We start from the raw sequence: 12,766 nt of genomic DNA, 5'->3' as shown, positions 1-12,766 counted from the left end.
GGTTTTTACATTGATTGATATGGTTTATATCAGAAAAATATATTTAGAATGGTTTATTATTATTCTAATTGTATATATCAAGAACTATTGAGCGTTTCAATGGATTATTTTTTCTTCGTCCCTCCAAAAGATAAATCAAGTTTGCTGAGTAAACATCAACAGCAAACACAAAATGATTCTCATTGAAGTTTATCTCCCCATCTCATCAGCTGCAATATTCTTATGTAAGCACTAACATCAATCAGAGTTTTGGCTGTATTGTTAATGCCATAGAAGTGTATTGATTTATTGACATGTTTATCGGTAAAGACAAACACATAACCACTTTTGCCATTTTTATTAAATAAATATATTTTTGTCTATTACACATTCAAATGTTAAGTGATTAGTAAAGAGTGTCTGCGTTTTAACAATACGATTAGGGATTCAAGCTAGTGGGGTACACTAAATGAAATTCCTAACGGAATATAAAATTATTCTTGTTCTTTGACTAAAATTGTATCACTATATTAATGCTAGAACTGAAATTTGGTGGTGTTTTTGTGTGTTTGTTTGTGTTGCTTTTATTCTTTTAAAAGTTATATATAAAATTATCAAATAAAAACATATATTTTCTACCGCTTTCAATTTTATGCTAACACATGGTATACTGGCTGCAACTGATTTTGTCATGCGGCCACCTAGAACAAGATCAGCTTGGATTCCTGTCTGGCCTGTTAAATATATTTAGCATTGTAAAAAATAGGATTGCTTACATTTAAGGGTGACAGAACAAACCTTTAGATCTTTATATGGTGCAAACAGTGAACTAACAACAAAACTTTAATTTCTTTATCAATTATTATCAAATTTTAATTATTAAAAATATCTTATTTAATTGTTACATATAAAACATTCTCAAACACTATATTCAACTTAATTTTGTAACATTTTTTTTTTCTCGCGGTATTTCCGTCAAGCATGTTCTCCTTTTTCTATGGTTGAATCTATTCATGAAGTTTAGATATTAAATGGAACATTATGATGATAATAATGAAACAAATACTAGTGACACAAATGATTATCGTAAAAACAATACTCATTTGTAAAGTTACGTTTGCACAATTTATAAACAGGTTTGTTTATAAATGTGTTATTTCGACCTGTATTTGTATATAAAACTTTTATACATGCGACTTAGGGTCTGTCCTGTATCTATTAGATTATCTGTAAATAGAATTGAGATTTATCTAACAACTCTGAGATGTGTCTTGTCATATCAAATTGTATTGATTTTCCAGCTATAGATAGATATCTTACTTAATATCCAAAAGATATTTTGCTGTCGGTCAATAATGCTCATACACAATGAAGAGAATTGTAAATAAATACCATGGCAACGAAATGATAAATGAAGATATTTACTACGAGTTATATGCCCTACATTCTGTCATCACTATCATAACAATAAGAAGATTTTCCCAATACAATTACTGTATAATAATGCACAAATTGTATTTAAACAAAATGTATTTGCATAAAAAAGAGCAAAGCAATGCTCGACTAAAATATACTATCGAATACAGCTTCCAAGCACTACAATGATAGACTTACTTGGTAATTGTAACAAATTCAAACGTCTTTATATAATGTTTAAAATGATAAAGAGTAAATACAAAAGATACATAATTACTTTGGTGTAAATGGTGATGTATTTAGTCTCCTACAGTTAAATATGGTATCAAAAATCAAATGGAACTGGTAAGATAAAATTATAAAACATTACTCTAAAATAATTTAGATAATGTTTAAATGACAGCATTCCTGCAAATAATTAAATAATGTAAATATATTGGATTATTATTATTAGATTTTAATTATGTAGATTTGAAAGTCATTTTTTGTGTTTCAATTGTTCACACATCTATTTTATTTATCCTTCATGAGAGTAGATGCACAATTCTTTACGCCAATGAAATAGTCGGAAAAATTAAACAATTCCATTTTATTCTGATTATTCATGTCTCAAGTCGGAACTAAAAATATCAAAACACACCATTGGGACACTGCAAGCGTTATTCGGTGTCTGTTATTTTAACGTAATTCCCTAGATCCATCTTGATTAGAGATTCATCTTACGTTTGGGATAATTTACAATTACGAAACACGCTGATTATACGGTGTCTGTCTGATGAAATGTCTAACTCATTCTTTGATGAAGATTTTTATTGTGTAAGAATATATTTCAAAACTCTGAGATTATTATATTTAAAATGTTATATACAGTATACATACAGTATGCATGCTTTGAATTCAACATTTAATCCTGATTCGTATAACGTTCCCCATATAATTGAAAATAGCTCCTTTTAAAAAAATATTCCTCACAAAGGCGAAGAAAGTCTTAGAAATGAATACATGTGTCTTCTTTAGACATGTAAAGCATTTGTTAAATATTATTTTAACAATGGATAAAGAGTACGTTAATGTGAGATTATGCTCATCCGAGGGTAAACAGTGATTGTGCAGGTAAAATCAAAACAACATCACAAATATTTCATAGTTTATTTTTAAAATATGACACAATTTGATTTTCAACATCTTTCGGAATTAATCAGTATCAATCTCATGATCCAAAGAATGAGGTAGTATTTGGTTGTTTTAGGCACGTTTCATACTTCATTCTTAACATTTTTATTATCAATTATTGGTATATTACCATGAAAATGGTAATTCTATTGGAATATAAGTGAAAAGTTAAAAAAAAAAAGAAAAACGAAAAACAACATATTAATTGTCAACAAAGAAGCAAAATATTAACAACGTGATATGTTTTCTTCCATACAGAATATATCGCTATATCTGACATGAACACCAAAGGTGCCAAGAATGGTTGAATGAAAATCGTGAAACAAGAGCCTAGCGGAAGTTGATATTGACTCGGCGTCTATGTCTTTTTAAAGTTAAAAAAGCTTATTATTTTGTCTGTTATTTATCAAAAATTGTTCCATATACTTTAATCAGTCACATTTTTCTTATTAAACAACCTTATTTATACAACGATTGTGAACGCGCTCAGAGTCTCATTTCGGGAAATATGCTTTCGCGAAACTTCATATAAGGACTGGAGGTGATCGGCAAGGTTTTCCGAATGTCAATTTAAATGGTCGTGCTCTAAATATAATAGGGTAGGGGACCAAAATAATCCCAATGGAGAACAGGCAAACTTATTTCAAATACTTTTGCTGTATTTCCGGCAAAAGTTTTCAAAATCATCACTTCTAAAGATATACGCTATACCGTAATGCTCGCTTTGCGAGCTCGCTATAGTTTTTTTATTGAATGGGCATTCGTTTGTTTATATTTACGGCTTTTACGAGATACACAAATGTTCGTGCAGACAACTATACAGATAACTTCAGTTCAGTGATTGGAACTGTAGAGTCATTGGATGTTTCATTTATAAATGGGTATTAGCTTGACCACTAAAATTTCAGACAAACATGTAATGAAAGCTGACACACGTAATTGATTTGACCAGACATGCGAAATGATTTTACCCAAATAATAACCAGTAATAGATAGAGTGTAATAGTGCATCACTCACTTGAAATAAAAAAAAAACTTCTAACTGCCTTTTGACTTTGTCAGAAACTAATGTTTCTACTGAAGTTGATATTGACTATACAAGTTACAACAGTTGTGTGTGCAGTGCTGTCAGCAGACACTATTCATTGTACAACATGCATTGCAGTTGACGCAAATATACCAGAAATAAGAAAACCATGCATGGCATTCTTGAGAACTCCTTGAGAATTCCATCACCTTTTCTAAGATCTTTTGCCACAGATGCTGAGACTGATGACATGACTGTAGTAGCAGCTGTAGATTGAGCCAAAAGATTTCACTTGTGATTGTAACACAGATTTGATATTCAATTTCAAAGTTAATCATCCAATTACAAACCATTTATAAAATATAACAAACAGCTGTTAACATACCTTTGTCGAAAGACGGAATATAAAAAGGATACTGAAATTAAATATTGACTTACTTTTTCCTTTTTACATGTCAATTATGCATTCAAGTTCTGTTTTCTGACACTTTTCCAATCTTTAGATAAATATTACTTTGCAAAGTTAAAGATATACTATGCTCAAATTTGATATTAGAAAATAGTGAACATTTCTACACATTCCCTTTGTTAATATTGAATATGACCTCACATAAAGTAGATATGAGGTGTTTAAAATTCACTATAGGTGGTCACAATACGAATATAAAAGTGTTTTTAAAAAAACTGGCATTTTTTAAAGGAATGACCAACTAACTTATCCTGTAACATGGAACGCAGCTTCCCTCATACATTTATTGGAATAAGACGTATTAAGTAAACATTTCATAGATTTAAATGAATGCCTGTGACTAAAATATTTACCTTAATGATGAGCATACACATGTAGTAAATCTTGAATGGAGTATTCACTGTACGTTTTGGAAATAGACGTCGTGTGAACGGATTTCTATAGATTGCAGATACGATTTCTTTATTCAGTAATTTAAATTATGATTAAAGAGATTAATATAGTTACCTTAATCTGTATGTAATATATTATTATAGTATGATTCATTATCTTGACCTAAGTTTAAAATAATGTGATCCATATCATAGTGTAATGCAAACGTTGCAATCATGACAGCCCACAAAAAGGAATAAATATTGTAAAAGGAATGAATGTTGTTAGCATATATTATGTCCATAAAGTGTCGCTTTAAATGTAAAATAAATGATGCATTCTCTAGTTTATACTAATCAAATGAATGTCCACACTTGATGTAAAACATATTGACAGAGGGTAGGGAGATTTATATTTTATTATATTATTTTCGCAATGTATCGCATTAGATGCATACTTAACTACGCACTGATCAATGCCCACAGTGATAGATAGTCCAGAACTTTTTTTCCTTTGGTTCCCAAGGCAATAGAGTATAAATCGTCGCGCTACTGGGACTTTCTAAAGCATATGCTAATTCTGTTATATGAGGATAACCTTCCTAGCAAATCTTGCTTTATAATTAATCATACGTTAGGGGATATTTAGAGGCGATTTTGGAATCATAATGTCTGTGGCTTCTGCCTTATAAGAACTACCAAGGAATATGACGATACTTTGTTCTTTATAGAATTATTAAGAAAATGGTTGTTTATATAGGAAAATATGTACTATATTTAGTTGTGTGCACGAGACATTGATATTTATTGATGCTCTATGATGTCTGTCTTTCTAAATTCATTTGATATTATCTTATATTTATATCTTATTTTAGGTTTACAAAGTACAATGGTAAAAAAAAAGAAGAAATGCCTTTTACCGAAAGAAAAGTTTGTACTCTATTACCTTACAAAATAAGAGTATTTTTAACTATATTACAACATAACATCAGTATACTAAATACATACAAGGTAATGGTGCTTGAACTGGACAGTATCAACAAAATGTAGAAAGAAAAAATGCGTGTCCATCATCGTAGAGCGGGGCGGTGGAGGGAATGCAGATTTGCCGTCGTACATCAGACTCGCTGTTCTGATGTCACGTTGTCAAGCTGTTCGTCATATAATGACAAAACAACAGAATGTCGTGTCCTATTTTTACATTTCCAGGTGCAGGATAGGTCTATTGCCACATTTTACTACTAAGTATTATACCAAGGAAAACCAAACACATTGATATAGATAATTATGTTGTTATTTGATCATTATCAATACTTGTGAAGTAATTGCAAACAATTACGCAAAAAAAAGTAACTACTCTTCCTATTGTCACGGTAAATTTGTAGTCAGATTAGTTTCATTTAAAATATTTGTGATTAAAATTATATAATGAATGTAATTTGATTGTTATTTTGTTAAACAATATGAAAAAACCAACTGTACCTTGTTGTGAGTGTTATCCTCATAAGTATGTGAATATCTATTTACCCATTTCCTATTTACCGTTCAATTAAATGTGTACATAATCAACTTAAATATAAATAAAATAAATAGTTATGTTGACTGACCAATACGCTTCGTGGGGCTAGGCTGGAAAAAAGTGATTAAAGCTTTTTACATTTGCTCAAACGCTTCATCAACCACCTGTAATGCATTGATTCCGATATCATGACCTTTTTTCATGGACATTTGAAAAGGCAACCTATGTTGTCGAATTATTTTCTTATGTCTGTGAGTTACAGTTACATATTACTGTTCCCTACCAGATAATTATGAGAACCACCTTCTAATTATGAAACATCTATTTCTTTGCAACAACAAAACATACAATAATCAATATACAAGTACTTGGCTGTCAGAAGTTTACACTACGATCTTTATATGGTTTAACGAATCACGAATGATGAAATTATTTTGTACATGTATCTAGGCATTTCTTTTTAATTGCGAACGTGACAAAGTCTCCGTGAAAATATTGACAAAGTTGCGAAATGAAATATGAACATCAAGCTCGTTTGTATTATAATCACTTAAGGCATGCAGAAATCAGATATCATACACATTATTATAATTATAATAAGGTAGTTCCATTAGCTAAATATGTCGTTTGTAACAAGAGGCAGGCACTAAAGACATGCATTAATTGCAAGGCATGACAGTGTGCATTGAATTTACAGCTTTTACCTTTCGACAAGGAGGGTTCGGTAAATATCAATTTGTATGCGTTTGTGCTTGTTAAAAATGATCATCTAGTGACAGAGAAAAATATGTATATGTATCTAACTACAGAAACTATACAGGAGCAACTGATCTGATCTGAATTACACCAAATCATGTCATCCTATGACTTTTAAGTACTATGATAATCATGATATTTTCAACGAATTACATTTTACCTTTTTAGTTCCGTTTGTTGATATTAATTTAAAAGTTTAATCATTTTATTGTTATATTTGTAAACTGACAAATAGCTACATCATGTACATGATAAGCACATTAACCCATAGAACAAAATAATTCATAAAAGATGTTGGTTTTTGTTTACACATTACTATAATATTTTCAAACAGTAACCAAACAGTGTTTATTTCATCGCATGAAGATGTAATCAGATGTCTTTTTAAGAAATAAGTAAACATTTGTTATTAAGTACTTCCTTCTAGTATTTTACTTGATAAAACTATGATTTTAAGGGCCTTCACTGTATGTGCAGCATATGATGAAGATCTCGACCAATAACTTGAATGCAAGCTTCAAGTTCATTTGCTTACTTTGTATGTGTTTCTGAGTACAATTTCATTATCATCTTTTTTCATATGTTCCAGTCTTTTCAGGGCAATACTTCATCTATCAGGCTTTCAGAACTCAGGAGCTCGTTTAACCAATGAACTTAAAGGACACATCAATGCACATAAAACTTTGAAGATAAAGCACAAAGAGATAAAGCATGTCTATCTTTTGTCTTTTTATCTTTTGCTCTTTTCCAGAAGATGCTTACATAAAAATGATAACTATAATGATGTTCTTTCCGTATAATTAAAAACCCACTAACTAATCATAAGCTGCAAATTATCTTTATCGTTTCAAACGTAATGCATTTTGTGTAATATTTTGTTTGCGATATTAAGAGCTATTCCTGTACTTGTGTCAAAAGTCAACATATGAAAAGTGATAAATCATGTACTATGATAGTTGTTTTAATTTTCAGTTTTCACTTGCCAGGTAAATCATATGTTTAAATTATTTCAACGTCAAAAACTGATATATCTACATGAAATTTACAATAACAATGTAATAAACACATCTCTTCCACATACAAATTAAGAGAAAACAAACACATTGGTGCATATTAAACAATCTTTTTTTCTGATTTTGATTCTGAATAATATTTTTAGATTTGAACTGTTTTATATTGAAATGTATAAAATTCTACTTGTATAATTCTAAAAGTACAATTGTTTTTGATTGGAAATTTATGTTTGGGAATGTTAATTCACTTGTAATTTCACAACTTACACCGCCGTATGAACACATCTGCGGATGTTTCTAAATTCAAAGTTTACCATTACATGTTTCAATGTTGAATACTGCTTAAGCCGTTGCTAGGGGGCGTGGACCCTAGCTTGTATTTCATAGGACTCTCCATAAACAGACTCAATAAACCGAGTCTGCAACATTTTCAATTTTGCCATTTTTGACTTTCTTAAGGGATTGTAATTTATTTTTATTTTACAGAAATTCGTAAACGAATATGTTAACATACGTTTGAGTTACATTATGTTACTTTAATACTTTAATAGCATTCCCATTTTTCTCTCTCTTTTTTTCGTAAATGATTCTTTTGTTGTACCACCCATGCATTCAAAATACATATTACTTTAACCGACACAAAGAAGTGTCTTTAACAGAAATATCTAATGATTTACGTCACAAATACTAGTAACCAGTATCTGGTTATGACTGCGCGTATTTATGTATTAAGCACAGGGGGCATTGTCTTTAATTTAGCGGTAGCAATTACTTGATAAAAGACCTACTTTCAGTTTCATGTAGTTTTACTTCTTTTTAGTAAAGAAAAAGAGCATGTGACCTTTTGCTTGCAAGAGCGGAACACATATCTAATTTGTTTGTGTACTTAAAACATTTAATTTTTTCATGAACAAATAATTGAACGCAGCATTAAGCCCGTCGATATCTGATTATGGGTGTTATTTGTATCAGAATAACTGTAATTATCATTGTAATGAAAAATGACATATACTATCACTATTAGATATTCAGATTAACAAAATACAACGAATGCCCAGAAGAGTCGTTAACCAATCTAGCATTTTCCATGGTAACACAAATGATATATTGATTGGATAACAAAACAGTCAGTTATATCTGTAATATTATGTTGTAAAATAATGATTGCTTCACGACAGGTAAATTATAAAGTATATAAATTAGTTCAACGAATAAACTAAAGATTGCACTATTCTTTCAGAACTTGGAGATTATTTTGTTATGTTAATGATGTATTAGGAGTGATAGCATTACCTATCTTTTACCTTGTTAACTTTATTTTTCTTGTACATTTGTGAAATACATGCAATCATTTCATTGAATAATGTAACCAATACAACAACTTATATGTTGAATTTGTCATTTATAACATATAAATATATTTTCAATAAAACTGCTAGTCTTCCTTAATAACTCTGAAAGGAATGTCTACATATAGAAGACTTGTTTATACTGTATGTAAAATTTGTATATGCGCATAGCAATAGAACAATTGTTTGAAATATTATTGTCCATCACCGTTTTTGTTGAAGTTGTGTTTTTCCGGAATTAAATGTTCATATTTCAAATTTCAATTGGTCATTCTTAAAATCTGAAATTGTATTTTTTTTTAATTTGGCTTCTGTTTTTATTAGACTAGTAAATACCGCGTTGCTGGAATATATTCGAATTAAATACAACACTAAGTCCGATGAAATGCATTTTTTATTCTCGTACAACAGATATCCACTTACGTTTTTGAAAATAAGAAATCATTTGATACTTTATTGTTATCTTTTCATTATCAAAGATATAGATTTAATATATCTTTTTTTTTACATATGTTTGAAAAGGAAGATGTTTATTTTTATTTTGATAATATGTGTGGCGTTCAAAGAGGCACCAATACCGTTCATCTTCTAAAAGATAAAGCATCAAGCGATATAACATGCATTGTGTTGCTTTTCATCTTTTATTCTTATCAGGCAACACTCATTATGAAACGTTGGTTGACGTTCGATGGTTCATTATTGTTTGTAACATTGGTTCTTATTCAATAGTGCATTCAACACATAGTTCATTTTGTTTACTGTCATAGTAAAACAGATCGTTTATTTTGCGTTCGTAATTGCTTCTGTAACAATGATATCGTCCAGTTATTGATAAAAAGTAGTTCATATGAGTTTTCATTGGTAGTGATAAATTGTTGACAGTTCATCATTAATTTTCTTATTGTTTTATGACACTATCATTTCTCTTATACACTAAATTTTGTACTTAAGTTGATTGTTTTATCAAAGTAGCCATGTTTCTTACATACTGTTGTTTCACATCACGACGTTTCTTAGATTTTGCTGAATGATAATGCCTATATGAAAGAACTATCGATATTTCTACGTGCTATTTCATGACGATAGTCTTAGTTTTACATACATTCAAATATTTGTAAAAAGTGTATCTTACATAGACTAAGTGTTATATTTTTACATAGTGTTTGATGACAGAACTAATATTTCTCAGAAACTGTTATTTGATCGTTACATATTTTATTTACTTGTTTATGACAGTACATTGTCTCTAACATCCTGTTATATGACAGATTTGGATTATCTATATTTTTACACACATATTATTATATGCCGATACCTAACGCTTCTAAAATGTTTATGACAGTATCCATTTTTCGTAAACCGTATTTCTCAGAAACAGTAACCGCTATTCTTAGATCATGTTATATGACGGTACATGGATTACAAAGATAAGGATCAATTTGAAACTCAATACATGTATTTTGTCTAAAATATATTTTTGTAAGAAACCAAATAATAAAAATAAGTAGTCAACTGCAAATTCTTAAAATTCCCTATAATATACCTCATGACACTGTATTGGTAAAACCATATATTATATTTGTATTTCTTGAACATGTAAATGAAAGAACACAATTATTAGTATAATTAAATTCTATAGAAACTTCGAAAGCACTTCTGTCTAATAGCATTAATTTCATATAACAAGCGTCATTGCCAATTGTATTTTATTGCACTTAATTTCAATGAGTATATCTTACAATATTAACGATATGTCTTCAATTATATGCCATATTTCTCAAGGCATAATGATACATCTCACAAGCTAAGTCAGATATCTAATTATAAGCAAGTGATGAAAAATAACAAACATCTGTTGACATACCTTTGTTGAAACAACAATTATGTCAAGGAAACTAGATTATATATTGACTAACCTTTCCTTTTCTAAGATTAAATGCCAATTGAGCATTCATGCCCTGTTTTCTGACAATTGTCCAACCTTTTTTTCATATGTATTTGCAATGTTATTGTACGTTAAGAAATTGACATGTAAAAGAATCTCCATCTACTACCATTCATATAAAAGGTCTTTATTTTTTATTATGATTAATACATGTAATGATACATTTATACCGTATTCTATTGCTATGTTATACACATGTAACTGTGTTGAAATGAGTGTGATTGATATCATATAACAATGCAAATGTTGTTAACATAGTAAAACAAAAAGTAGAAAATAAAATAAATAGAAAACGTTGTAAGCATATTATGACGTCCATGACGTGCCGTTTGAAATGTTTACTAAATGATGAATTCTCTAGTCCATACTAATCAGTTGATTTTCACAATAATATAAAAAGAAAAACCTTGACAGAACAAAGCGTTAAGAATATATCACGTTGCTTTTACAGTATACGAACTGATGCATACTCTAGTTTAATATCTTAATCAATTAGTGTCCACAAAAAATAATCATCAACTTTAGCAGGATAAAGTTTTGAGCATTTATCACGTCCTTTAAAATGTTTCCTAAATTATGCATAATCTATTTATACTAATTAATTAGTGTCCACAATAAATAAAATATAATCTTGACGAGAGAAAGATTTAAATATATATTACGTCACTTTAAATGCATACTAAAATAATCAGTTAATGCCGCATTTGATAAAAACACCTTAACTTCATGATATGCATCCAAGGCCGTCGAGCTACTTGGCATTTCTAAAACATATAAATGTTTATTTTGTAATATGAGTGTTACTTTCTTTCTTTGTCATTTATCATACGTTAAGGGATATTAAGAGGCGATTTTGGAATTATATTGTCTGTAACTTACGCCACCTTACCAGACGTATGACGAAACTTGTTACATGTATTTATAGTATTATTTAGATATTAATTGTTTCTTTTTATACGAAAATATGCACTTTTGTGTATATATATTTTGTACGACACACAAAGATATTAATTTAATATGATAACTGTCTTTCAAAATTCAATTAATATAATTTAATAAATATTATATAGTTAAGGCTTAATTATAAAGGAAACAAGACCACGGACAACAGGCATGAATGCATGCCATTTGCTGTAAGAATGGGTTTAACATTTTTACTTACATATGAGGTATAGTTAGAACCAAAGGGTGACTTTATTTGTTAAAAAATGTGACATAGTCATGTAGTATCGACATATTACATATAATACATTTTAGTGCGTCAACAATATCATCAAATGTATCAAAAAGTAATTTTAAAGCAAAGAATGACATTCGGAGTACGGATATCCGAACGGTCGGATCACGATTCTGTGTACGGAGCCTAAAGTAAAGGCTGACATAAAGTTTCACCCTTGGTCGTCTGTCCCGTGAATACGCTGTCCCGCATATCTACTGATGTATACGAGCAGTAATCCTTTACATAGTGACTGATTAAATGCGCGTGCCCAACTTCGATTTTTTGCACTGACAGTTATTTGTTATAAACATTAAATAAAATTATTGTTAAGTTAATTGACTTTATGTTAAAACTATTTTTATGACTTTGCGGGATTCGCGGGAAAAGGCTGCTTTCTTTTGTACCAAAATATTTTGTTCTTGCATGGCTTTTGTGACCAACTTAAATGCTCCAGAATCATGTAATCATAATGACCTTTTTTTACCAAACACGTTTAAATATGTAACATATGTAATCAATTTGTAATTATA

The sequence above is a fragment of the Ruditapes philippinarum genome, unplaced genomic scaffold, assembly GCF_026571515.1.
Source record: "Ruditapes philippinarum isolate M1 unplaced genomic scaffold, ASM2657151v2 ctg4063_1_1_1_1, whole genome shotgun sequence".
Taxonomy (NCBI): Eukaryota; Metazoa; Mollusca; class Bivalvia; order Venerida; family Veneridae; genus Ruditapes; species Ruditapes philippinarum.
Note: the sequence above shows the minus strand (reverse complement) of the source record.